This window comes from Neovison vison, chromosome 13, assembly GCF_020171115.1.
Source record: "Neovison vison isolate M4711 chromosome 13, ASM_NN_V1, whole genome shotgun sequence".
Taxonomy (NCBI): Eukaryota; Metazoa; Chordata; class Mammalia; order Carnivora; family Mustelidae; genus Neogale; species Neogale vison.
The window spans coordinates 345,088-372,430 of NC_058103.1; the positions used below are offsets into that span (position 1 = coordinate 345,088).

Consider the following 27,343-nt stretch of genomic DNA (forward strand, 5'->3'; position numbering starts at 1 on the left):
TCCATCAACAGATGAATGGATCAAGAAGATGTGGTATATATGCACAATGGAACACTATGCAGCCATCAAAGAAATGAAATTTAGCCATTTATGACAACGTGGATGGAACTAGAGTGTATCATGCTTAGCGAAATAAGTCAAGTGGGGAAAGACAACCTCATATCTCCCTGATATGAGGAAGTGGTAAAGCAACATGGGAGGTTAAGGGGTTAGGAGAAGAATAAATGAAACAAGATGGGATTGGGAGGGGGATAAACCATAAGTGACTCTTAATCTCACAAAACATACTGAGGGTTGCTGGGGGAGGGGGGTTAGGCGAAGGGGGGTGGGGTTATGGACATTGGGGAGGGTATGTGCTATGATGAGTGTTGTGAAGTGTGTAAACCTGGCGATTCACAGACCTGTAACCCTGGGGATAAAAATATATTATATGTTTATAAAAAATTAAAAATTTAAAAATATATGTTTATTAAAAATTAAAAATTAAAATAAAAAATATAGGGAGGGAGTAATATAAAAATAAAAAAGATGAATCAGAAAATTATTGAAAATAAAAATTAAAAAATAAACTTAAGAATAAAAAGAAAGAAATCTAAGCCTACTTCCCCAGGAACTGAAAGTGTGCTACACTCTATGATCATTAAACTTGCTGATATGGAATTGTTCTGTGGATCTTCTGGCCGAGGTGCCTGTTGTGGTTATTCTCAGGGGTTTGCCATCATGGAAATGCACATCTTGGGAGCAGAGGACAGGGCTTGCTGTAAGCAGTTTTGCCCTCCACTAGGTGCCACTGTTTGGCTTCCTGATGGCACTGATGGGGGGCATCTTCTCTCTAGTCAGAGGTTGAAATTTCACATACACCCCACTCTTCAGTGAGCCCGAGCCAAAGAGCAACCGACCCCTTTCTCTCCAATATTTCCATCTGAAACCCATGTTCACCTTACCTGTGTCTGACCTGTTGCATCTCAAGCAAATGATTGAGTTTCAAAACTTCAAAATTAGGAACTCCCATGATGTGGACCCATGCTATTCCTCCAGGGGAGAGTATCATACCTTATTCCATTTGCCCACAGGTCTCAGGAAAGAGATCACATGACCAGATTGTGGTTCACTGTTTATGGCAAGTCAGAGCAGAAAGACTGCACTTAGACTCACTGTTCAACCAGTTTCCAGGCTCTTTGCTTAGCATCTGTGCATCACAATGGTGCCACACATCCTTCTTGTACATCAGCAGACCTCAGACACTGGAATTCTGCCCCACTTTGCCAAATCAGCACATTTATGCCAGCCACATCCCCACAGAAGCAAACTTCTAAAAGTTCATATTTTGTGCTCTGCTGCTACAATACATTGTGAAATCTTCCAGAAGCAGGCTCCATCCCTGATGTCACCCACACAGCTCTATCTGTCCCACGATAACTCTATGTATGTCCTACATTCCAAAAGGAGGTCGATTTTCTATTTGAAGACCTGCAGGTTTTGATCTCTTAGACCTCTGATTGACATCTCAGCTACTCAGAATGACTTGAAGACTACCTACCTGTGTTCCAGGAATCCAAGCCTAGGGACCCCTTCTCCTCTGCCATCCTAACCCCTGCATCCCAAGTTTTCTTGTAGCAAAGAGGTTGTGATAAATTCCTTCTTCTGTATATGCTGAAGCTCAAGCTTGAAATATGGTGCTTTATTTGAGAATATCCCAAATTATTTTTCTCTCTGCTCTGATCCAGTTGTTTTATGGTTCAGTTGCTCTTTCAATGTGCAGTGTCCAACAGGAGAAAAATTCAGAGGCTGGGCCTACTGCATTGGAGCTACTGGATATGGACACAGACAGTATGTCAGAAAGGGAACACAGGCTAACAGTTATCCAGGCAATAGCTAGGTTGGAGAAAGCAATGGATGACAAAAAGGAATTGATTAGAGCAGAAGTGAAAGCCACCAGGGTTTATGTTAACAATGTTCTCAATGAGTTCCAATCTAATCTAAATTCTCTAAAAGCTACAGTAACTGAGGCAGAAGATAGAAGTAGTGATCTGGAGGACAAACAGATAGAGAAAAAAAAAATCAGGAGGAAGCCTGGAACAAACTGCTTAGAAGCCACGAAAACAGAATTTTAAAAATAACTGATGATTGACTCTCTCTGCTTGAGTTATTTCACTCAGCAAAATCTCTTTCAGGTCTGTCCATGTTGCTACAAGAGTTGGGTATCCATCCTTTCTGATGGAGGCATAATACTCCATAGTTTATATGGAGTAAGAAGACCACGTCTTCTTCATCCATTTGTAAGTTGAAGGGCATCTTGGTTCTTTCCACAGTTTGGTGACTATGGTCATTGCTGCTATGAACATTGGGGTGCAGATGGTCCTTCTTTTCACTACATCTGTATCTTTGGCGTAAATACCCAGGAGTGCAATTGCAGGGTCATAGGGAAGCTCTATTTTTAATTTCTTGAGGAATCTCCACACTGTTCTCCAAAGAGGCTGCACCAACTTGCATTCCCACCAACAATGTAAGAGGGTTCCCCTTTCTCCACATCCTCTCCAACACATGCTGTTTCCTGTTTTGTTAATTTTGGCCATTCTAACTGGTGTAAGGTGATATCTCAATGTGGTTTTAATTTGAATGTCCCTGATGGCTAGTGATGATGAACATTTTTTCATGTATCTGATAGCCATTATGCTGAGTGAAATAAGTCAAGCAGAGAAAGTCAAGTATCATATGGTTTCACTTATTGTGGAGCATAACAAATAGCATGGAGGACAAGGGGAATTAGAGAGGAGAAGGGAGTTGGGGGAAATTAAAAGGGGAAGTGAACCATGAGAGACTATGGACTCTGAAAAGCAATCTGAGGGGTTTGAAATGGCGGTGGGTGGGACGTTGGGGGAACAAGGTGGTGGGTATTAGAGAGGGCACAGATTGCATGGAGCACTGGATGTGGTGCAAAAATAATGAATACTGTTATGCTGAAAATAAATAAAAATAAATTTTAAAAAATAACTGATGCCATGAAATGTTCCAACATCAGAATTATTGGAAACCCTGAGGGGGAGGAGAAAGAAAGAAGACTAGAATATATAGTGGAACAAATTCTCCATGAAAATTTTCCCACTCTCACGAATGGAACAAGGGTTCCTCTACTAGTGGTAGAAAGGTCTGCCCCCAAGATCATACAATCTACAAAGACCTTGAGGCACCTGATAGTGAAAATGATGAATCACAATTGTAGACAGGAGCTCTTGAAAGAAGCTAAGGCAAAGAAATCCCTTATGTACAGAGGAAAACCCATCAGAATAATGTCAGACCAGTCCACAGAAATCTGGCAAACCAGAGAGGGCTAACAATACGTATTCAGGGCAATAAATGAGAAGAACATGCCACCAAGAATACTTTATCCATCAAGACTGACATTCAAAATGGATGGAGAGAGAAAGAGTTTCTAAGACCAGCAATGCTTAAAAGAGTATGTGACCACCAAGCTGACACTGCAGGAAATATTAAGGGGTATTCTATAAAAGAGGAAAAATTCAAAGAATATCATTGAACAGGCATATATGGAGACAATGTACAGAAACAAAGACTTCAAAGGTAACATGATGTCAATAAAAACATATCTATCAATTATCACTCTCAATATGAATGGCTTAAATGTACCCATAAAACAGCACAGGGTTGAAGATTGGATAAAACGACAGGACACATCCATATGTTGTCTACAAGAGACCCATTTTGAACCTAAGGAGAGACTGAAAGTGAAGGGATGGAGAAGGATCTTTCATGCCAATGGGCCTCAAAAGAAAGCTGAGGTAGCAATTCTCATATGATATAAATTAGATTTTAAACTAAAGACTGTAGTCAGAGATACAGAAGGACATTAGATCATTCTTAAAGGGTCTATTCCTCAAACTCAACACACACGAAACAGACAAACACATCAAAAAATGGGCAGAAGATATGAACAGACACTTCTCCAATCAAGACATACAAATGGCTATCAGACACATGAAAAAATGCTCATCATCATTAGCCCTCAGGGAGATTCAAATTAAAACCACATTGAGATATCACCTTACACCAGTTAGAATGGCCAAAATTAACAAAACGGGAAACAACATGTGTTGGAGAGGATGTGGAGAAAGGGGAACCCTCTTACACTGTTGGTGGGAATGCAAGATGGTGCAGCCTCTTTGGAGAACAGTGTGGATATTCCTCAAGAAATTAAAAATAGAGCTTCCCTATGACCCTGCAATTGCACTCCTGGGTATTTACCCCAAAGACACAGATGTCGTGAAAAGAAGGGCCATCTGTACCCCAATGTTTATAGCAGCAAAGGCCACAGTTGCCAAACTATGGAAAGAACCAAGATGCCCTTCAACGGATGAATGGATAAGGAAGATGTGGTCCATATACACTATGGAGTATTATGCCTCCATCAGAAAGGATGAATACCCAACTTTTGTAGCAACATAGACGGGAATGGAAGAGATTATGCTGAGTGAAATAAGTCTAGCAGAGAGAGTCAATTATCATATGGTTTCACTTATTTGTGGAGATTAACAAATAGCATGGAGGAAAAGGGGCATTAGAGAGGAGTAAGGAATTTGGGTAAATTGGAAGGGGAGGTGAACCATGAGAGACTATGGACTCTGAAAAACAGTTTGAGGGGTTTGAAGTGGCGGGGGGGTGGGAGGTTGGGGTACCAGGTGGTGGGTATTATAGAGGGCACGGCTTGCATGGAGCACTGGGTGTGGTGAAAAAATAATGAATAATGTTTTTCTGAAATTAATAAATTGGGGAAAAAAGGGTCTATTCACCAAGAAGATCTAACAATTTTAAGTATTTATGTCCCAATATTGGGAATAGCCGACAACAGACAACTTCTAATGAAGAGAAAGAGTCATATTGATATGAATACATTAATAGTAAGGCATCTTAAAACTCTCAGTAATAGATCATCGAAGTAGAAAATCAATAAAGAAATAAGAGCATTGAATGACACATTGGACAAGAAGGACCTCATAGATATATTCAGATCATTCCTCCCTAAAACAACAGAATACTCATTCTTCTCGAGTGCACATGGAAACTTCTCCAGAATAGACCACATATTGGGTCACAAATAATGACTCAACTGATACCAAAAGATTGAGACAATTCCTCGATATTCTCAGATCACAATGGTTTGAAACTGGAGCTCAACCACAAGGGAAAGATTGGAAGGAACTCAAACACCTGGAAGCTAAAGACCACCTTGCTTAAGAATGCTTGGATATTTCTGCACATTGACTTTGTGTCCTGCCACGTTGCTGAATTGCTGTATGAGTTCTAGTAGTTTGGGGGTGGAGTCTTTTGGGTTTTCCATATAAAGAATCATGTCATCTGCGGAGAGAGTTTGACTTCTTCATTACCAATTTGGATACCTTTTATTTCTCTCTGTTGTCTGATTGCTGTTGCTAGGACTTCTAATACTATGTTGAACAAGAGGGGTGAAAGTGGGCATCCATGTCTTGTTCCTGATCTCAATGGGAAGGCTGCAAGCTTTTTCCCATTGAGGATGATATTTGCTGTGGGTCTTTCATAGATTTGATGAGGTTCAGGAATGTTCCCTCTATCCCTATACTTTGAAGCGTTTTAATCAGGAACGGATGCTGGATTTTGTCAAATGCTTTTTCTGCATCAATTGAGAGGACCATGTGGTTCTTCTCTCTTCTCATATTAATTTGTTGTATCACATTGATTGATTTACGAATGTTGAACCATCCTTGTAGCCCAGGGATGAATCCCACCTGATCATGGTGGATAATCTTTTTAATGGGCTGTTGGATCCTGTTGGCTAGGATCTTGTTGAGAATCTTAGCATCCATATTCATCAGTGATATTGGTCTGAAATTCTCCTTTTTGGTAGGGTCCTTGCCTGGTTTGGCGATCAGGGTAATGCTGGCTTCATAGAAAGAGTCTGGAAGTTTTCCTTCTGCTTCAATTTTTTGAAACAGCCTCAGGAGAATAGGTGTTATTTCTTCTTGGAAGGTTTGGTAGAATTCCCCAGGGAATCCGTCAGGTCCTGGGCTCTTGTTTTTTGGGAGGTTTTTGATCACTGATTCAATCTCGTTATTAAATATCGGTCCATTCAGGTTGTTGTGCAGAAATCAGTGGCTTTCTTATACACTAACAATGAAAATACAGAAAGGGAAATTAGAGAATCGATTCCATTTACTATAGCACCAAGAACCATAAAATACCTTGGAATAAACCTAACTAACGAGGTAAAGGATCTGTACTTGAGGAACTATAGAACACTCATGAAAGAAATTGAAGAAGACACAAAAAGATGGAAGACCATTCCATGCTCTTGGATCGGAAGAATAAACATTGTTAAAATATCTATACTGTCGCCAAACTATGGAAAGAACCAACATGCCCTTCAACGGATGAATGGATAAGGAAGATGTGGTCCATATACACTATGGAGTATTATGCCTCCATCAGAAAGGACGAATATCCAACTTTTGTAGCAACATGGACGGGACTGGAAGAGATTATGCTGAGTGAAATAAGTCAAGCAGAGAGAGTCAATTATCATATGGTTTCATTTATTTGTGGAGCATAACCAATAGCATGGAGGACAAGGGGCGTTAGAGAGGAGTAGGGAATTTGGGTAAATTGGAAGGCGAGTTGAACCATGAGAGACTATGGACTCTGAAAAACAGTCTGAGGGGTTTGAAGTGGTGGGGGGGTGGGAGGTTGGGGTACCAGGTGGTGGGTATTATAGAGGGCACAGCTTGCATGGAGCACTGGGTGCGGTGAAAAAATAATGAATACTGTTTTTCTGAAAATAAATAAATTGTGGGAAAAACAATCAAATAAGTAAGTAAAAAATAAATAAATAAGAGAAATTATTACCAGCAACCTAATGTCAACAATTCAAACATCCTGGAAAAATGGACGCCTTCCTTGAAAGTTACAAACTACCGAGACTGAAATAGGAAGAAACATACAAGCTGAATATACAAAAGCATCAAGGAAATTGATGCCCTAATCAACTGGTGTAGTAGGACCATCTAGGGGTCCTCCCAAACACCAGGGGTTCTCAGCAACCATGGAGCCCATGATCCAGGGCAATGATTGGTTGAAGGCTGTCTTCTCTCAAGAGTTTTCAGCTCCATGCTCTGCGAACTTTTTCCTGACACAAACACAGTAAATAATTTGGAAAAGTTGTTGAAACACAGAAGTGTCTTCCTTTCTTGGAATCAATCATCATATGAAAATTCAAAAATTTGCAAAGTGCGAAGTATTTGGAAAACTTTAACTGTATGATGTTGACAATAATTTTGAGATTAGAAACACAATCATCGGGGCACCTGGGTGGCTCAGTTGGTTAAGCGGTTGCCTTCGGCTCGGGTCATTGATTCCAGGGTCCTGGGATCGTGCCCCGCATTGGGCTCCCTGCTCAGCAGAGAGCCTGCTTTTCTCTCTCCCCCTCTCCTTGCTGCTCTGCTTACTTGTGCTCTCTCTCAAGCTCTCTGTCAAATAAACAAATAAAATTTTAAAAAAAGAACCACAATCATCTCCATTTTATAGATGAATTTCCCTAAATAACAGCATCCATTATTTTCTCAGTGATTCTGAGTTTTATTGCTTACTAATTATTCTACCATTTTATTTTTATTGAGACTTTCATGGATGAGTATAGAAAGATCAATTGTAAATTATCCTTTTGGTTGTTGAAAACCTGCAGTGTTTCCATCATCTCTTTGATGCTCTGTCTAGGATTCTCAGTGTCTCCATGTTTCTGAGACAGAAAAAGGTGGTATTGACCCATCTATTTGGGAATCATGAATCTAAGGAAGACTGCAAACTTCACTACATATGGCCAACCCTGACCTGGAGATGGTGCAGGGGAAATGGCAGGTCCCGTGGTGGGGAGCACAGGCCCAGACACAGGCTCACTCTCACCTGTTGTGTGCTCTTGGATATTCAAAGCCCACCTGTTATCCAGTGTGTAATGATCCACCTGTATAAATGGTGATTAATTGGCACCTTTCTCACATGATTGGAGGATGTAAGTGGAAATAAAAAAATATAATGGTTGCTATGTAATGACAATATCAAAATTGCATAATGAGAAAGAACAATGTTGTGGAAGATATCATGTCTATAAAATTCTGCCAGGATCCTCACACCTACTTGGAGTGTCTGACGTCTTGAGGATGCTACTTGCCAAATTTCCTTTATAGTGAGAGGTCATGCAAATAAGACCCTCCCTCTGATAATTAAACCAGCCATGGCCAGATCATGCAGCTGGGAGAGGAGCCCCAGCCCTGGTATTCTCAGGTGTTCCATTCACTGATAAGGACAGAACACAGAAAACTCACTATGGAGTTCGTGCTCAGCTGGGTTTTCCTTGTTGCAGTTTTAAAAGGTAATTCATGGATAACAAGAGACATTGAGTATGAGAATGGTGGTATTTGACAATTTCCTGACTAGGATGTCTTGTGCCTGCAGGTGCCCAGTGTGAGATGCAGTTGGTGGAGTCTGGGGGAGACCTGGTGAAGACTGGGGGTTCTCTGAGACTCTCCTGTGCAGCCTCTGGTTTCACCTTCAGTGGCTATGGAATGAGCTGGGTCCGCCAGGCACCGGGAAAGGGGCTAGAGTTGGTCTCAAATATTGATGCTGGTGGAGGTAGCACAAGCTACACAGACTCTGTGAAGGGCCGATTCACCATCTCCAGAGACAATGCAAAGAACACGCTGTATCTGCAGATGAACAGCCTGAGAACCGAGGACACGGCCGTGTATTTCTGTGCAAAAGGCACTGTGAAGGGACTCCAATGTGAGCCCAGACACAAACCTCATGGTAGGATGGGATCCGATCACACCAGGGGATGCACACTACTCACCCTTTTTGTTTTAAGCACCAGAAGCAGCTGCAGATGGAGGTTATGGGCAGGTTTCCTGTCAGGGTCCGGTGTTTCCTCTCTATTTACAACGTTTCCCCCAGGGAGAATCCCTGGGCATGTGATTCCATGCTTACATCTTCCCTCTCTGACTTAAAAAAATAAAAGTTGGAGAACAACTGTATTAACAAGAACAAAAGTCTGTGTCACTTGCACTTGCTTGTTCCTGTCCCCCTAAATATCAATGATTTTCAAGCATCTCCATGCACATCATCTGACTATTTTCAGAATTCCAGGTACAATCACTATGCATCAAGGGAGCACCCAGCTAAACATTCAAGCTTGCTAGTAACAGCCTAAAGTGCATGCAGGATATGAGGCTACAGAGGCATCAACAATCCAAAGAAGGGAAGTAAGATCCCTGTGTGTCATTGTCTAGAATCATTCTCACAGCATCAATATTATTGACACACTGGCAAAGCAGAGAGAAGCCCACCAGGACATGGTGTGGATGTGGAGTCTGAAGACCACAAAGAGACACACAGAGATGGCACAGGCACGAGAACATAAAACCTTCACCACCTTCACCATTATGTCTTCTGAAAACAAGGAAGGCCTATCAGCAAGCCATAAATTCTTCATGAGTCAGGGAAGGACACTGTTTCACTGTGTGTGATGTGGGTCAGTGGCATAGATGGGGTCATGCTCATTGGAGGCCCTTCTGTAGAGCCAATCTCCCACTTTCATCAAAGGAGGGAGAACTCAGGGGGTTTTTGTTGGATTTCCCATATGTGAGGTGGGAGGAGAAGAGTGAGGAATGAAGGTCAAGGAGCTTGCAGGCAATAATCAAAGGATACTTTGTGATGACTGACTCCACTAAACGAGGATGAAAACTAGGAGAATAAACTAGAGAGATTGCTGTTCTAAGTAGACAATGGGCCAAATCCTTGGAAAATGAGAAGAATTTCATAGGGAAGCAGCCCAAGTTATACAATCAAAGTAGAAGTGGACAGAGGTCTTATCCAGTCTCTCAGGTGGAAGCTGTCCACTCCATAAGGTCACCATATGGTTCTGAAGATTATGTGTTCACTATGTGAATGTAAACACCAGTTTCTGCCGGATCCATGAGAATCTTTAAGTAGACCTACAGGATGGAAGGGACCTTCCACCTGCAGGAAATAGCTAATTGATCCTTCGATTGCTGACATCAGCTCATTGTGTGTGACCTTACTATCTCTAGGTAGAAACCTAGATGCCAATATGATGGGGAAACTAGGTGAGACCTTATATCAGGAGGGTGCAGACTCATTATGATATTGATGTCCTTATACACCAATATTGGGAATCCTCCCTGAACTCTGAACCCATGTGAGGTGACCGTGAAAGGACAGCTTAGGATGTGGGTGCTCTCCAGACACCAAATCTGTCTGTCCCTGACCTGGGACTTCCCAGAATCCAGAACTGTAGAAAATCAGTGTCTGTTGTTTAAAACAAACCAGTTCATGTACATTGTTATAGCAGCTTAAACAGACAAAGACATAAGTGACACGTAAACCTAAGCACGGATGCTCTAGAGTTTCTCTGCTGTGTTTGTTCTGAAAAGTACATGACAAGGTCCTCCAATAGGGACAAGGATAGATTTCTCACATATTCCCTCCTGAATGTAGAACTATCCAATTGACTATCCTAGGATTCTGTGAAAAAGACACAGTGCACACACGGAAGAAGAACCTTTAAACAGGGGAATCACAGTTTTGGAGAGAGTGTGAAACTTCACTGAAGGATGTGATTTTTCCAAACTTTCCAGAAGATGTGGACATGATAATTCTATGGGATTTGAGTCTGAGCATCTCCTTACAGAGTGGTGTTGTACTGTGATTCTCCCTCAGACTGAGAGGGTAGATTCCACTGACCATGTTCGTTACTGCAAGCCATCAACTACCTGTTGAAATTTACTCATTTTATTAGTATGGAATCCTTTTTTTTTTTCCCCTAGGGTTCACATTTTTTTTCCAATTTATTTATTTTCAGAAAAACAGTATTCATTATTTTTTCACCACACCCAGTGCTCCATGCAAGCCGTGCCCTCTATAATACCCACCACCTGGTACCCCAACCTCCTTTTTTTAATGGGTTCCTGCACTAACCATGGAATATGGTCCTAGGCTCAAACCAGACATTGTGAAAATGTGCACAAAAATCACAGACTCCCATTAGCCACACATGCATGTTGTTTGGTTCCTGGGGATGAGCACCCCCTAGAAAACCACCCACACCAACATAAACATAAGAATAACTGTTACATTTCCTTCTCTGTGAGCCGTGATGTCAGCTGCTCTCCATGCAGGTTCACAGACACCCTGGAATCAGAGTGTACACTCACCTCTGTCTGTGCAGATTAAGGTCCCAGAGAACACCTAGTGAGTATGAGACTCCCCTGTGGACCTGGAGGTCAAGATGGTCGCCTCCCCTCTGCAGTCCCACAGCAGGTAAGCCCAGTCTTCCAGGACCTAGCACAGGGTCTAGATATGTCATCATAATAGGAAATTCCAACATTTCACGGTCTCCAATCCACTCCCCACTCATCATGTGGTACTTTATTTATTATTTATTATTAAATATACACTAACAATCTACAGGGAGCCAGGAGACAAGATGCTGTAACCATGGCTCTGTTCATGAAGACACAGTGATAAGGGCTTTCACAGAGAGGTTTTTAAATCACTCAGTGCAGTGATGAGTACACAGGTTAAAGGGTTTGACCCACCCCTGTTACAGAGGTGTGAATTGTCATTGCAGAACCAGAGAAGGTGTTCATGTGTAAATGTGGCACTCAGAGACAAGGGTTCACCCAGAAAACTACAGAGAGGTGACACTGATTGCAGCAATGACAAATGTAACAGCCCTGCCATCCTACTAGCTACTCTACACATGAACGCACCTGGTGGTGAAGCTGCTTCAAAGGGGTGAAGTCCATTCATGATACATGAGTCAGTGGAGCAGTGGAGCAGCTCTGACTTACCAGATGCAGTGGAATAACCAGCGTTGACAAATTTCAACAGGATTTGTACACGTAGCTGCTCTCCCCAAACTTGTACATGCAGGACTTGAACCATGAAAGGATGGAGGAAAGAGTAGTACAAAGAGGCTCCCCAACAGTGTGGAGCTCCCAGTTTGTGCTGGGGTTTCATAAATGCTGAAGTTGCATAGGGCACTTGGTATTAGATTGTTATTATGTTTTATGGTTTTGTTTCCACCTGTAGATGATCATGTCCTCTCTTTGAAAGGCCTTTGCTGTATTGGGTGTGACTCTCTTCCTGGCTCCATTGCCAAGCTGGAGTTGTCTGGGTAGTAGCGGTGAAATGTGTTTCTGCTGTGGCCAAACGAGAGTCCAGATTCCTCCAGAAATCCCATTTCGGTTCCCTGACTGGCACTGTGATCTCTTTGAGCTCTCCCATATAGAATCTACTTCTGCTCTTTCCAGGTGACAATTGTTAATGTGGTGGAAGGGTTGGGACCACAAGGATGCTCTGACTTGATGACCCCACCTTAGCTTCCAGTGTTCACTAGGAATCCAGGCCTGGGAAAAGCTTGAACATGCCCTGCACCTCCACAGGAGATCCAAGTCCATGTATTCTTGCCTGTCTCCGGGTACACAGTCATTTCTGTTCTTCCCCTTGGTTCCCTCCCACAACTCCACTTGTCCCTGGGTGTCCTCAGCTTTGTTTTACTACCCTCCCCTGAAGACTAGGGCTTTCATTCAAGGTAAAAAACATGTTTGGTCCTCAACTGAGCACCCATGGTGACACCAGTTCCTCTCCAGGACCCTACGAGGTTCCACCTGTGACCCCAGGATGCCGCTTTTGAGGTTTTTCCATACAGATAAAGTCTTATTTCTGTGGTGGACACAGGGCTCATGGGTCTCCATGCATTCCTGCTCTGAGTCATCTTCCTCCAATTCTGCCAAACCACTGGGAGGTGTTTGGGGATTTGTCCCCATCGCACACAAAAAAGCATGTATTAGTGATGTGGTCCTTGAGAACTTCACAGTATATCTCACTACAGCACACTCAATGTCAAGAAACCCATTACATGTTCCTAGGAAGATGTTGCTGCAGCTGAGGTCGAAGAGGTTACTGCCTGTGTTCTCCTCAAGGATTTTGATGGATTCCTTTCTCACATTGAGGTCCTTAATCCATTTTGAGTCTATTTTTGTGTGTGGTGTAAGGAAATGGTCCAATTTCATTTTTTTGCACGTGGCTGTCCAATTTTCCCAACACCGTTTATTAAAGAGGCTGTCTTTTTTCCATTGGACATTCTTTCCTGCTTTGTCAAAGATTAGTTGACCATAGAGTTGAGGGTCTATTTCTGGGCTCTCTATTCTGTTCCATTGGTCTATGTGTCTGTTTTTGTGCCAGTGCCATGCTGTCTTGATGATGACAGCTTTGTAATAGAGCTTGAAGTCCGGAATTGTGATGCCACCAACTTTGGCTTTCTTTTTCAATATTCCTTTGGCTATTCAAGGTCTTTTCTGGTTCCATATAAATTTTAAAATTATTTGTTCCATTTCTTTGAAAAATATGGATGTACTTTGATAGGAATAGCATTAAATGTGTAGATTGCTTTAGGTAGCATAGACATTTTCACAATAATCATTCTTCCAATCCAGGAGCATGGAACCTTTTTTCCATTTCTTTGTGTCTTCCTCAATTTCTTTCATGAGTACTTTATAGTTTTCTGAGTATAGATTCTTTGCCTCTTTGGTTAGGTTTATTCCTAGGTATCTTATGGTTTTGGGTGCAATTGTAAATGGGATTGACTCCTTAATTTCTCTTTCTTCTGTCTTGTTGTTGGTGTAGAGAAATGCAACTGATTACTGTGCATTGATCTTATATCCTGACACTATACTGAATTCCTGTACAAGTTCTAGCAGTTTTGGAGTGGAGTCTTTTGGGTTTTCCACATAGAGTATCATATCATCTGCGAAGAGTGATAATTTGACTTCTTCTTTGCTGATTTGGATGCCTTTAATTTCCTTTTGTTGTCTGATTGCTGAGGCTAGGACTTCTAGTACTGTGTTGAATAGCAGTGGTGATAATGGACATCCCTGCCGTGTTCCTGACCTTAGTGGAAAAGCTTTCAGTTTTTCTCCATTGAGAATGATATTTGCGGTGGGTTTTTCATAGATGGCTATGATGATATTGAGGTATGTGCCCTCTATCCCTACACTTTGAAGAGTTTTGATCAGGAAGGGATGCTGTACTTTGTCAAATGCTTTTTCAGCCTCTATTGAGAGTATCATATGGTTCTTGTTCTTTCTTTTATTGATGTGTTGTACCACATTGACTGATTTGTGGATGTTGAACCAACCTTGCAGCCCTGGGATAAATCCCACTTGGTCGTGGTGAATAAAGGCAAGGAAAGCAAAGGCAAAAATGAGCTATTGGGATTTCATCAAGATCAAAAGCTCTTGCACAGCAAAGGAAACTGTTAACAAAATCAAAAGACAACTGACAGAATGGGAGAAGATATTTGCAAACGACATATCAGATAAAGGACTAGTGTCCAAAATCCATAAAGAACTTAACAAACTCAACACGCAAAGAACAAATAATCCAATCAAGAAATGGGCAGAGGACATGAACAGACGTTTCTGCAAAGAAGACATGCAGATGGCCAACAGACACATGAAAAAGTGCTCCATATCACTCGGCATCAGGGAAATACAAATCAAAACCGCAATGAGATATCACCTCACACCAGTCAGAATGGCTAAAATTAACAAGTCAGGAAATGATAGATGCTGGCGAGGATGCGGAGAAAGGGGAACCCTTCTACACTGTTGGTGGGAATGCAAGCTGGTGCAACCACTCTGGAAAACAGCATGGAGGTTCCTTAAAATGTTGAAAATAGAACTGCCCTATGACCCAGCAATTGCACTACTGGGTATTTACCCTAAAGATACAAACGTAGTGATCCAAAGGGGCATGTGCACCCGAATGTTTATAGCAGCAATGTCCACAATAGCCAAACTATGGAAAGAACCTAGATGTCCATCAACAGATGAATGGATAAAGAAGATGTGGCATATATACACAATGGAATACTATGCAGCCATCAAAAGAAACGAAAGCTTGCCATTTGCGACAACATGGATGGAACTAGAGCATATCATGCTTAGCGAAATAAGTCAAGCGGAGAAAGACAACTATCATATGATCTCCCTGATATGAGGAAGTGGTGATGCAACATGGGGGCTTAAGTGGGTAGGAGAAGAATCCATGAAACAAGATGGGATAGGGAGGGAGACAAATCATAAGTGACTCTTAATCTCACGAAACAAACTGTGGGTTGCTGGGGGGAGGGGGTTGGGAGAAGGTGGGTAGGGTTATGGACATTGGGGTCGGTATGTGCTTTTGGGTAAATTGGAAGGGGAGGTGAACCATGAGAGACTATGGACTCTGAAAAACAATCTGAGGGGTTTGACGTGGCGGGGGGGGTGGGAGGTTGGGGAACCAGGTGGTGGGTATTATAGCAAGCACGGCTTGCATGGAGCACTGGGTGTGGTGAAAAAAATAATGAATACTGTTTTTCTGAAAATAAATAAATTGGAAAAAAAGAAAGCCATTACATAGTCTAGCTAAATCTTGTGACAGTTTATTTGCCATCAGCAGTCTGTGACCACAATACGCTAAGATGGTGGTTCACGATCCCCCCTAAGCACTTGTCTCTCCCCAGAGTTGAAGTTCATTATTTGTCTCATGACCACAATTATTGGATAGACTTATTAAAATTTGGTGATCTACAGATTGTCCTATTTATTTTCTTAGCTTTTGTAGCTCCAATCTGAGGCATGACTTATCATAATACAAAAACCTAGGAACTGCTGTATGAGTTCTAGTAGTTTGGGGGTGGAGTCTTTTGGGTTTTCCATATAAAGAATCATGTCATCTGCGAAGAGAGAGAGTTTGACTTCTTCACTACCAATTTGGATACCTTTTATTTCTCTCTGTTGTCTGATTGCTGTTGCTAGGACTTCTAATACTATGTTGAATAAGAGTGGTGAAAGTGGGCATCCTTGTCTTGTTCCTGATCTCAACGGGAAGGCTGCAAGCTTTTTCCCATTGAGGATGATATTTGCTGTGGGTCTTTCATAGATAGATTGGATGAGGTTCAGGAATGTTCCCTCTATCCCTATACTTTGAAGCGTTTTAATCAGGAACGGATGTTGGATTTTGTCAAATGCTTTTTCTGCATCAATTGAGAGGACCATGTGGTTCTTCTCTCTTCTCATATTAATTTGTTGTATCACATTGATTGATTTACGAATGTTGAACCATCCTTGTAGCCCAGGGATGAATCCCACCTGATCATGGTGGATAATCTTTTTAATGTGTTGTTGGATCCTGTTGGCTAGGATCTTGTTGAGAATCTTAGCATCCATATTCATCAGTGATATTGGTCTGAAATTCTCCTTTTTGGTATGGTCCTTGCCTGGTTTGGGGATCAGGGTAATGCTGGCTTCATAGAAAGAGTCTGGAAGTTTTCCTTCTGCTTCAATTTTTTGAAACAGCTTCAGGAGAATAGGTGTTATTTCTTCTTGGAAGGTTTGGTAGAATTCCCCAGGGAATCCGTCAGGTCCTGGGCTCTTGTTTTTTGGGAGATTTTTGATCACTGCTTCAATCTCGTTATTAGATATCGGTCTATTCAGGTTGTCGATTTCTTCCTGGTTCAATTTTGGTAGTTTATATTTTTCCAGGAATGCATCCATTTCATCTAGGTTGCTAAGCTTATTGGCATATAACTGTTCGTAATAACTTCTGATGATTGTTTCTACTTCCTTGGTGTTAGTTGTGATCTCTCCCTTTTCATTCATAATTTTATGAATTTGGGATTTCTCTCTTTTCTTTTGGATTAGTGTAGCCAGTGGCTTATCGATCTTATTGATTCTTTCAAAAAACCAGCTTCTAGTTTCATTGATACGTTCTACTGTATCTCTGGTTTCTCCCTCATTGATCTCAGCTCTAATCTTGATGATTTCCCTTCTTATGTGTGGAGTTGGTTTGATTTGTTGTTGATCCTCCAGTTCTTTAAGGTGTAGAGCTCATACAGCAATTCAGCAGCGTGGCAGGATACAAAGTCAATGTGCAGAAATCAGTGGCTTTTTTATACACTAACAAGGAAAATACAGAAAGGGAAATTAGAGAATCGATTCCATTTACTATAGCACCAAGAACCATAAGATACCTGGGAATAAACCTAACTAAAGAGGTAAAAGATCTATACTTGAGGAACTATAGAACACTCATGAAAGAAATTGAAGAAGACACAAAAAGATGGAAGACCATTCCATGCTCTTGGATCGGAAGAATAAACATTGTTAAAATGTCTATACTGCCTAGAGCAATCTATACTTTTAATGCCATTCCGATCAAAATTCCACCGGCATTCTTCAAAGAGCTGGAGCAAATAATCCTAAAATTTGTATGGAATCAGAAGAGACCCCGAATCGCTAAGGAAATGTTGAAAAACAAAAATAAAGCTGGCGGCATCACCTTACCTGATTTCAAGCTTTATTACAAAGCTGTGATCACCAAGACAGCATGGTACTGGCATAAAAACAGACACATAGACCAGTGGAACAGAGTAGAGAGCCCTGATATGGACCCTCAACTCTATGGTCAATTAATCTTCGACAAAACAGGAAAAAATATACAGTGGAAAAAAGACAATCTCTTCAATAAATGGTGCTGGGAAAACTGGACAGCCATATGTAGAAGAATGAAACTCGACCATTCTCTTACACCGTACACAAAGATCAACTCAAAATGGATAAAAGACCTCAACGTGAGACAGGAATCTATCAGAATCTTAGAGGAAAACATAGGCAGTAATCTCTTCGATATCAGCCACAGCAACTTCTTTCAAGATACGTCTCCAAAGGCAAAGGAAACAAAAGCGAAAATAAACTTCTGGGACTTCATCAAAATCAAAAGCTTCTGCACAGCAAAGGAAACAGTCAAAAAAACAAAGAGGCAACCCACGGAATGGGAGAAGATATTTGCAAATGACAGTACAAACAAAAGGTTGATATCCAGGATCTATAATGAACTCCTCAAACTCAACCCACACAAAACAGACAAACACATCAAAAAATGGGCAGAAGATATGAACAGACACTTCTCCAATAAAGACATACAAATGGCTATCAGACACATGAAAAAATGCTCATCATCATTAGCCCTCAGGGAGATTCAAATTAAAACCACATTGAGATATCACCTTACACCAGTTAGAATGGCCAAAATTAACAAAACAGGAAACAACATGTGTTGGAGAGGATGTGGAGAAAGGGGAACCGTCTTACACTGTTGGTGGGAATGCAAGTTGGTGCAGCCTCTTTGGAGAACAGTGTGGAGATTCCTCAAGAAATTAAAAATAGAGCTTCCCTACGACCCTGCAATTGCACTCCTGGGTATTTACCCCAAAGATACAGATGTCGTGAAATGAAGGGCCATCTGTACCCCAATGTTTATAGCAGCAATGGCCACAGTCGCCAAACTATGGAAAGAACCAAGATGCCCTTCAACGGATGAATGGATAAGGAAGATGTGGTCCATATACACTATGGAGTATTATGCCTCCATCAGAAAGGACGAATATCCAACTTTTGTAGCAACATGGACGGGACTGGAAGAGATTATGCTGAGTGAAATCAGTCAAGCAGAGAGAGTCAATTATCATATGGTTTCACTCATTTGTGGAGCATAACCAATAGCATGGAGGACAAGGGGCGTTAGAGAGGAGTAGGGAATTTGGGTAAATTGGAAGGGGAGGTGAACCATGAGAGACTATGGACTCTGAAAAACAGTCTGAGGGGTTTGAAGTGGCGGGGGGGTGGGAGGTTGGGGTACCAGGTGGTGGGTATTATAGAGGGCACAGCTTGCATGGAGCACTGGGTGTGGTGAAAAAATAATGAATACTGTTTTTCTGAAAATAAATAAATTGGGAAAAAAAAAAAAAAACCTAGGAACGATCCCAAGCCCAATCACCAGCTTAAAAATGGACACATTGTGCTCTATGTTATCTTTGAAATGTTGCCCATCATTAAAAGAATAGTTTATTGCAGCTCCCTGATGGTGCATAGGAGAAGAATGAGTCACAAGCAAGTCAGCTGCAAGAGAATAGTACCAGGGAGCAACAGTAGAAATGACTGTCGCCTTGAACAACTCCTCAGTCTCATATTTATTAGAAAGTAGGTAACAACCAAAAAAGAAGATGGAATAGGTTACACATTGACCATAAGTCTTGTAGGTAAGTCAGAAGAAAGGAGAAATATGTCTGGTCACATAATACATGACCTTTAGTGACCAAGCCCAAAGAAAAGGATTGTTTGACTAACTGCAATTACTCTCTAGGGTAGGGGACATAATGGAAAAATGTAGCAGGCAATGTATGACCCACTCCAATATATGTTTTCCTTAAAGCTGCATCTAAGCATGCTTAAAGGCTAGTAAAATTTCTCATGGGTTATATTTTAAGCAGTATGTTTTTCTGGGGGACAGCTACAGTTCATGGTACACACAGAACCATGGTGGTAATGTCAAGTATTTGGTTCAGCAACAGAAACCCTTAAAATGAAACTATATATAACACAATTACATACTGTAGAAAATGAATGCTAGTCTAAAGGACCATAAGGAAGATCAATTGCTAGGTGGGGACAGGGTGAAGAAGGAAAGAGGAAGGAGGAATTCTAAGGGAAGTACAGGAAGGTTTAGGGAGAATTGATTTTGACATTCTGGATATTGCTGATTCTGACAGCAGGGTTTACCATATCACACAGTCCACACACGTGCATTTCATCCTGTGTCAAGTACACACATCACAGCTATTACAGATAGTCCCAGAGATGATTTGGGAGGAACGTAGAGATAGTGAAATGTTAGAGACTTAAAAATAGAACTGCACAAACACTAATTCTCTCTATTTTTAGGGAAAATCTAAAATGCAATCACACTTGCTCTGGGAACTGTCCTTCCTGTTCACATACTCCAAGCTGAATATATACTCAGAGGGCATGAAAATAGAGCCTTCACTCTGCTGATTAAAACAGCCCAAACCTATCCCTGCATCTGGGAGAGGAGCCCCAGGCACCATATTTCCAGATGTTTCCATTAGATATTCTAATCAGGATAGAATAGAGAAAACTCACCGTGGAGTTTGCGATTGGCTGGATTATCCTTATTACTCTTTTAAAAGGTAATTTACAGAAAATAAGAGACCTTGAGTGTGAGAGTGGATATGAATGAGAGAAACACTAGCTGTGTGACAGTGTCCTGATGAGGATGTCTTGTGTCTGCAGGTGTCCAGTGTGAGGTGCAGCTGGTGGAGTCTGGGGGAGACCTGGTGAAGTCTGGGGGGGTCCCTGAGCCTCTCTTTTGCAGCCTCTGGATTCACCTTCAGTAATAATGACATGTACTGGGTCCAACAGCCTCCAGGGAAGGGTTTGCAGTGGGTTGCATTTATTAGCAGTGGTGATAGTTACACACACTATACAGACTCTGTGAAGGGTTGATTCACCATCTCCAGAGACAATGGCAAGAGCACGCTCTATTTGCAGATGAACAGTCTGAGAGCCGAGGACACAACTGTGTATTACTGTGCAAGAGATACAGTGATGGGACATCAGTGTGATCCTAGACACAAACCTCACAGTAGGAAGGGATATGGACCACCATGGGGTGAACGCTACTCATCAATTCTATTTTTAGCCCCAGGAGCAGATACAGATGGTGGTTATGAGCAGGTTTCCTCTCAGAGTTTGGTGCTTCCTCTCTCTTTATAGTTGTTTCCCCCAGGGAACCTCTCTGGACACATGGTTATGTGCTTACCTATTCATTCTCAGACATAAAAAAAGAAAAGTTGAAGAACTACTATAGTAACAAGTGCAGAAGTTAGTGTCACTTGCTCTTGTTTGTTCCTGGCCCTAAACTGGAATGAATTATGAATGTCTCCATGCACATCACCCAGCAGAACACACTGTGCATGATAGGAACATCCAGCTCAAAGTGTAAGGTTGCCAAAAGTGGCATAACATGAATGCCGGACAGGAGGCTACAAGGGTATCAACAAACCAAAGCAAGAAATGAAATATCTCAGGTGGGGTTCACTGTTTTGAACCATGTTCACAGCAATGTTAATAGCACCGTGGGAAACTGATGGACTCCCACCAGGACATGGTGTGGATGTAGAGTCAAAGATCACACACACATGTGTACACACACACACACACACACACACACTCACACAAGAGTATAAAACCATCATCACCTTCACGGTCATGTCTTTCGAGATAAGGGCTGTATCTCAGCAAGACATAAATCCATAGAAGGAGTCAGTGAAGGACAGTGAAGGACTTTTGTACTGTGGGTCAGTGGTGGGGATGGGGTCTTGTTCATGAGAGGGGCTTTTGTGGAGTCAGACTCCCATCTACATGAAAGGAGGGAGAATAGGTGATTTCTTATTAGATTTTTCATCTGTGAGGCAGAAAGAAAAGAGAGAGGAAAGAAGGTCAAGGACCTAGAAGGCACTAATTCCATTAAACATGTGTGAAACTAAAAGAAGAAAAGAGGAAACTAACCATTCTAAGTATAAAATAGTATGAATCCTTGGAAAATTAGAATAATCCATAGAAGCACCACAGTAAAAAGATAATGATAGAAGTAGACTGTTTTCTACCCAGTGTCTGCAGGGGGAGGTGTCCACTCCCCAAGGTCACCAGGTGGTTCTGAAGGTCTTGTGTTCCCTGTGTGCACACATAGACCAGAAGCTTCTACTATATCCATGAGAATCCTCAGGTTGAGATGCTGGATTGGAGGGGCCTTCCACCTGCAGGGAATAACTAACTGATCCTTTAGTTGTTGCTGTCAGCTCACTGTGTGTGACCTCTACCATCACAGGGAATCCTAACGACAATGTAATGGGATGATGATGAGGAAGAGGGGTCTCAGGGAAGCACTTAGGTCAGGAGACAGCAATCTCATGATGGTATTAGGGCCTTTACACACCAGGACTGGGAATGACCCTTGCCTCATGGTCCCATGTGAGGTGACAGGGAAAGGGCACTCTAAGTTATGTAGGCGCTCAAGTCACCAAATCTGTCAGAACAAAGGTCCTGTACTCATTTAGCAAGGTCAACAGGTCTGAGCTGAGAAAACAAAAACAGAGATAGATCAGAGCTGTGACATGAAATTGAATTGGAATTGAATTTCCCTGCTGCGTTTGTTGTCAAAACTCCCAGTATTTCAGTGTCCATAGTCTCTCATTAAAACAGTCTGAGGGGTTTGAAGTGGTGGGGGGGTTGGGAGGTAGGGGTACCAGGTGGTGGGTACTATAGAGGGCACGGCTTGCATGGAGCACTGGGTGTGGTGAAAAAATAATGAATACTGTTTTTCTGAAAATAAATAAATTGGAAAAAAAATAAATACATAAAATCTTAAAAAAAAAAAACTCCCTGTAAATCCTTCTAAGAAGTTGAAGGGTAGCATTTATTTATTTATTTATTTACTGCTCTCCCATTAGGTTGAATTTACTAATTGAATTTCAAAGGACTTGGAACACTGAAATTTTTTTTTTAAATTTAAAAATGAAACTCAAAGGAATCCATCAAAACTCATAGTGCACAGGCAGATTTACTTTGTTAGTTTAGGAGGGATATGATCCATGAATCCATTTTTTTTATATTATTTATTTATTTATTTTCAGAAAAAACAGTATTCATTATTTTTTCACCACACCCAGTGATCCATGCAAGCCGTGCCCTCTATAATACCCACCACCTGGTACCCCAACCTCCCACCCCCCCAGCCACTTCAAACCCCTCAGATTGTTTTTCAGAGTACATAGTCTCTCATGGTTCACTTCCCCTTCCAATTTACCCAAATTCCCTACTCCTCTCTAACGCCCCTTTTCCTCCATGCTATTTGTTATGCTCCACAAAAAGTGAAACCATATGATAATGGACTCTCTCTGCTTGACTTATTTCACTCAGCATAATCTCTTCCAGTCCCATCCATATTGCTACAAAAGTGGGTATTCATCCTTTCTGATGGAGGCATAATACTCCATAGTGTATATGGACCACATCTTCCTTATCCATTCATCCGTTGAAGGGCATCTTGGTTCTTTCCATAGTTTGGCGACTGTGGCCATTGCTGCTATAAACATTGGGGTACAGATGGCCCTTCTTTTCATGACATCTGTGTCTTTGGGGTGAACACCCAGGAGTGCAATTGCAGGGTCATAGGGAAGCTCTATTTTTAATTTCTTGAGGAATCTCCACACTGTTCTCCAAAGAGGCTGCACCAACTTGCATTCCCACCAACAGTGTAAGAGGGTTCCCCTTTCTCCACATCCTCTCCAACACATGTTGTTTCCCGTTTTGTTAATTTTGGCCATTCTAACTGGTGTAAGGTGATATCTCAATGTGGTTTTAATTTGAATCTCGATGAGGGCTAAAGATGATGAGCATTTTTTCATGTGTCTGATAGCCATTTGTATGTCTTGATTGGAGAAGTGTCTGTTCATATCTTCTGCCCATTTTTTGATGTGTTTTTCTGTTTCATGTGGGTTGAGTTTGAGGAGTTCATTATAGATCCTGGATATCAACCTTTTGTCTGTACTGTCATTTGCAAATATCTTCTCCCATTCCGTGGGTTGCCTTTGTTTTTTTTGACTGTTTCCTTTGCTGTGCAGAAGCTTTTGATTTTGATGAAGTCCCAGAAGTTTATTTTCGCTTTTGTTTCCTTTGCCTTTGGAGACGTATCTTGAAAGAAGTTGCTGTGGCTGATATCAAAGAGATTTCTGCCTATGTTCTCCTCTAAGATTCTGATGGATTCCTGTCTCACGTTGAGGTCTTTTATCCATTTTGAGTTGATCTTTGTGTACGGTGTAAGAGAATGGTCGAGTTTCATTCTTCTACATATAGCTGTCCAGTTTTCCCAGCACCATTTATTGAAGGGACTGTCTTTTTTCCACTGTATATTTTTTCCTGTTTTGTCAAAGATTAATTGACCATAGAGTTGAGGGTCCATATCTGGGCTCTCTATCTGTTCCACTGGTCTATGTGTCTGTTTTTATGCCAGTACCATGCTGTCTTGGTGATCACAGCTTTGTAATAAAGCTTGAAATCAGGTAAGGTGATGCCGCCAGCTTTATTTGTGTTTTTCAACATTTCCTTAGTGATTCAGGGTCTCTTCTGATTCCATACAAATTTTAGGATTATTTGCTCCAGCTCTTTGAAGAATGCCGGTGGAATTTTGATCGGAATGGCGTTAAAAGTATAGATTGCTCTAGGCAGTATAGACATTTTAACAATGTTTATTCTTCCGATCCAAGAGCATGGAATGGTCTTCCATCTATTTGTGTCTTCTATTTCTTTCATGAGTGTTCTGTAGTTCCTCAAGTACAGATCCTTTACCTCTTTAGTTTGGTTTATTCCCAGGTATCTTATGGTTCTTGGTGTTATAGTAAATGGAATCGATTCTCTAATTTCCCTTTCTGTATTTTCATTGTTAGTGTATAATAAAGTCACTGATTTCTGCACATTGACTTTGTATCCTGCCACGTTGCTGAATTGCTGTATGAGTTCTAGTAGTTTGGGGGTGGGGTCTTTTGGGTTTTCCATATAAAGAATCATGTCATCTGCGAAGAGAGAGAGTTTGACTTCTTCATTACCAATTTGGATACCTTTTATTTCTCTCTGTTGTCTGATTGCTGTTGCTAGGACTTCTAATACTATGTTGAACAATAGTGTTGAAAGTGGGCATCCTTGTCTTGTTCCTGATCTCAATGGGAAGGCTGCAAGATTTTTCCCATTGAGGATGATATTTGCTGTGGGTCTTTCATAGATTGATTGCATGAGGTTCAGGAATGTTCCCTCTATCCCTATACTTTGAAGCGTTTTAATCAGGAACAGATGCGGATTTTGTCAAATGCTTTTTCTGCATCAATTGAGAGGACCATGTGGTTCTTCTCTCTTCTCATATTAATTTGTTGTATCACATTGATTCATTTGCAAATGTTGAACCATCCTTGTAGCCCAGGGATGAATCCCACCTGATCATGGTGGATAATCTTTTTAATGGGCTGTTGGATCCTGTTGGCTAGGATCTTGTTGAGAATCTTAGCATCCATATTCATCAGTGATATTGGTCTGAAATTCTCCTTTTTGGTAGGGTCCTTGCCTGGTTTGGGGATCAGGGTAATGCTGGCTTCATAGAAAGAGTCTGGAAGTTTTCCTTCTGCTTCAATTTTTTGAAACATCTTCAGGAGAATAGGTGTTATTTCTTCTTGGAAAGTTTGGTAGAATTCCCCAGGGAATCCGTCAGGTCCTGGGCTCTTGTTTTTTGGGAGATTTTTGATCACTGCTTCAATCTCGTTATTAGATATCGGTCTATTCAGGTTGTCGATTTCTTCCTGGTTCAATTTTGGTAGTTTATATTTTTCCAGGAATGCATCCATTTCATCTAGGTTGCTAAGCTTATTGGCATATAACTGTTCGTAATAACTTCTGATGATTGTTTCTACTTCCTTGGTGTTAGTTATGATCTCTCCCTTTTCATTCATAATTTTATGAATTTGGGATTTCTCTCTTTTCTTTCGGATTAGTGTAGCCAGTGGCTTATCGATCTTATTGATTCTTTCAAAAAACCAGCTTCTAGTTTCATTGATACGTTCAACTGTATCTCTGGTTTCTCCCTCATTGATCTCAGCTCTAATCTTGATGATTTCCCTTCTTATGTGTGGAGTTTGTTTGATTTGTTGGTGATCCTCCAGTTCTTTAAGGCGTAGAGACAGCCGGTGTGTTCTGGATTTTTCAATTCTTTTGAGCGAGGCTAGGATGGCTATATATTTTCCCCTTAGGACCGCCTTTGCTGTATCCCATAGGTTTTGGACCGAAGTGTCTTCATTCTCCTTGGTTTCCATGAATTGTTTCAGTTCTTCTTTGATCTCCTGGTTGATCCAAGCATTCTTATGCAAGGTGGTCTTTAGCTTCCAGGTGTTTGAGTTCCTTCGGAACTTTTCCTTGTGATTGAGTTCCAGTTTCAAAGCATTGTGATCTGAGAATATGCAGGGAATCATCTCAGTCTTTTGTTATCGGTTGAGTCCTGATTTGTGACACAGTATGTGGTCTATTCTGGAGAAGGTTCCATGTGCACTTGAGAAGAATGAGTATTCTATTGTTTTAGGGTGGAATGTTCTGTATATATCTATGAGGTCCATCTGGTCCAATGTGTCATTCAATGCTCTTGTTTCTTTATTGATTTTCTGCTTCGATGATCTGTCTAATTCTGAGAGAGGCGTGTTAAGATCTCCTATGATTAGTGTATTCATATCAATATGACTCTTTATCTTGATTAACAGTTTACTTAAGTAATTGGCTGCTCCCATATTGGGAGCATAGATATTTACAATTGTTAGATCATCTTGGTGGATAGTCCCTTTAAGGATTATGCAGTGTCCTTCTGTATCTCTGACTACAGTCTTTAGTTTGAAGTCTAATTTATCTGATATGAGAATTGCTACCCCAGCCTTCTTTTGAGGCCCATTGGCATGAAAGATGCTTCTCCACCCCTTCACTGTCAGTCTGCGTGTATCTTTAGGTTCAAAATGGGACTCTTGTAGACAGCATATGGATGGGTCCTGTCGTTTTATCCAATCTGCAACCCTGTGCCGTTTTATGGGTGCATTTAGGCCATTCACATTGAGAGTGATTATTGATAGATACGTTTTTATTGACATCGAGTTACCTTTGAAGTCTTTCTTTCTGTAGACTGTCTCTATATTTCTGTTCAATGCTATTCTTGGGATTTTTCCTCTTTTATAGAACCCTCCTTAATATTTCCTGCAGTGTCGGCTTGGTGGTTGCATAGTCTTTTAAGCCTTGCCGGTCTTGGAAACTCTTTATCTCTCCATCCATTTTGAATGTCAGTCTTGCTGGATAAAGTATTCTTGGCTGCATGTTCTTCTCATTTAGTGCCCTGAATATATCTTGCCAGCCTCTTCTGGCTTGCCAGGTCTCTGTGGACAGGTCTGACGTTATTCTGATGGGATTCCCTCTGTAAGTAAGGAGCCTCTTTGCCCTGGCGGCTTTCACGAGATTATACCTACAATTATAATTCCTCAATTTGACTATCAGGTGTCGTGGTGTTTTTTTGGAATATAATCTTGGGTGGAGACCGTTCAGCCTCTAGTACATGAACGCTGGTTTCATTCGCGAGATTCGGAAAGTTTTCATGAAGGACTTGTTCCATGATATCTTCTAGACATCTTTCTTTCTCTTCCCCTTCAGGGATTCCAATAATTCTGACGTTGGAACGCTTCATGGCATCATTTATTTCCCTGATTCTGCTTTCGTGGGATCTAAGCTGTTTGTTCCCGGCTTCCTCCTGA

At 41.3% G+C, this 27,343-nt stretch overlaps 1 pseudogene; it reads left to right on the plus strand.

Moving 5' to 3' along the window:
- The first annotated feature begins 8,306 nt into the window (after positions 1 to 8,306).
- On the plus strand, positions 8,307 to 8,827 carry LOC122894036 (annotated as a pseudogene).
- The last annotated feature ends 18,516 nt before the right edge of the window (positions 8,828 to 27,343 follow it).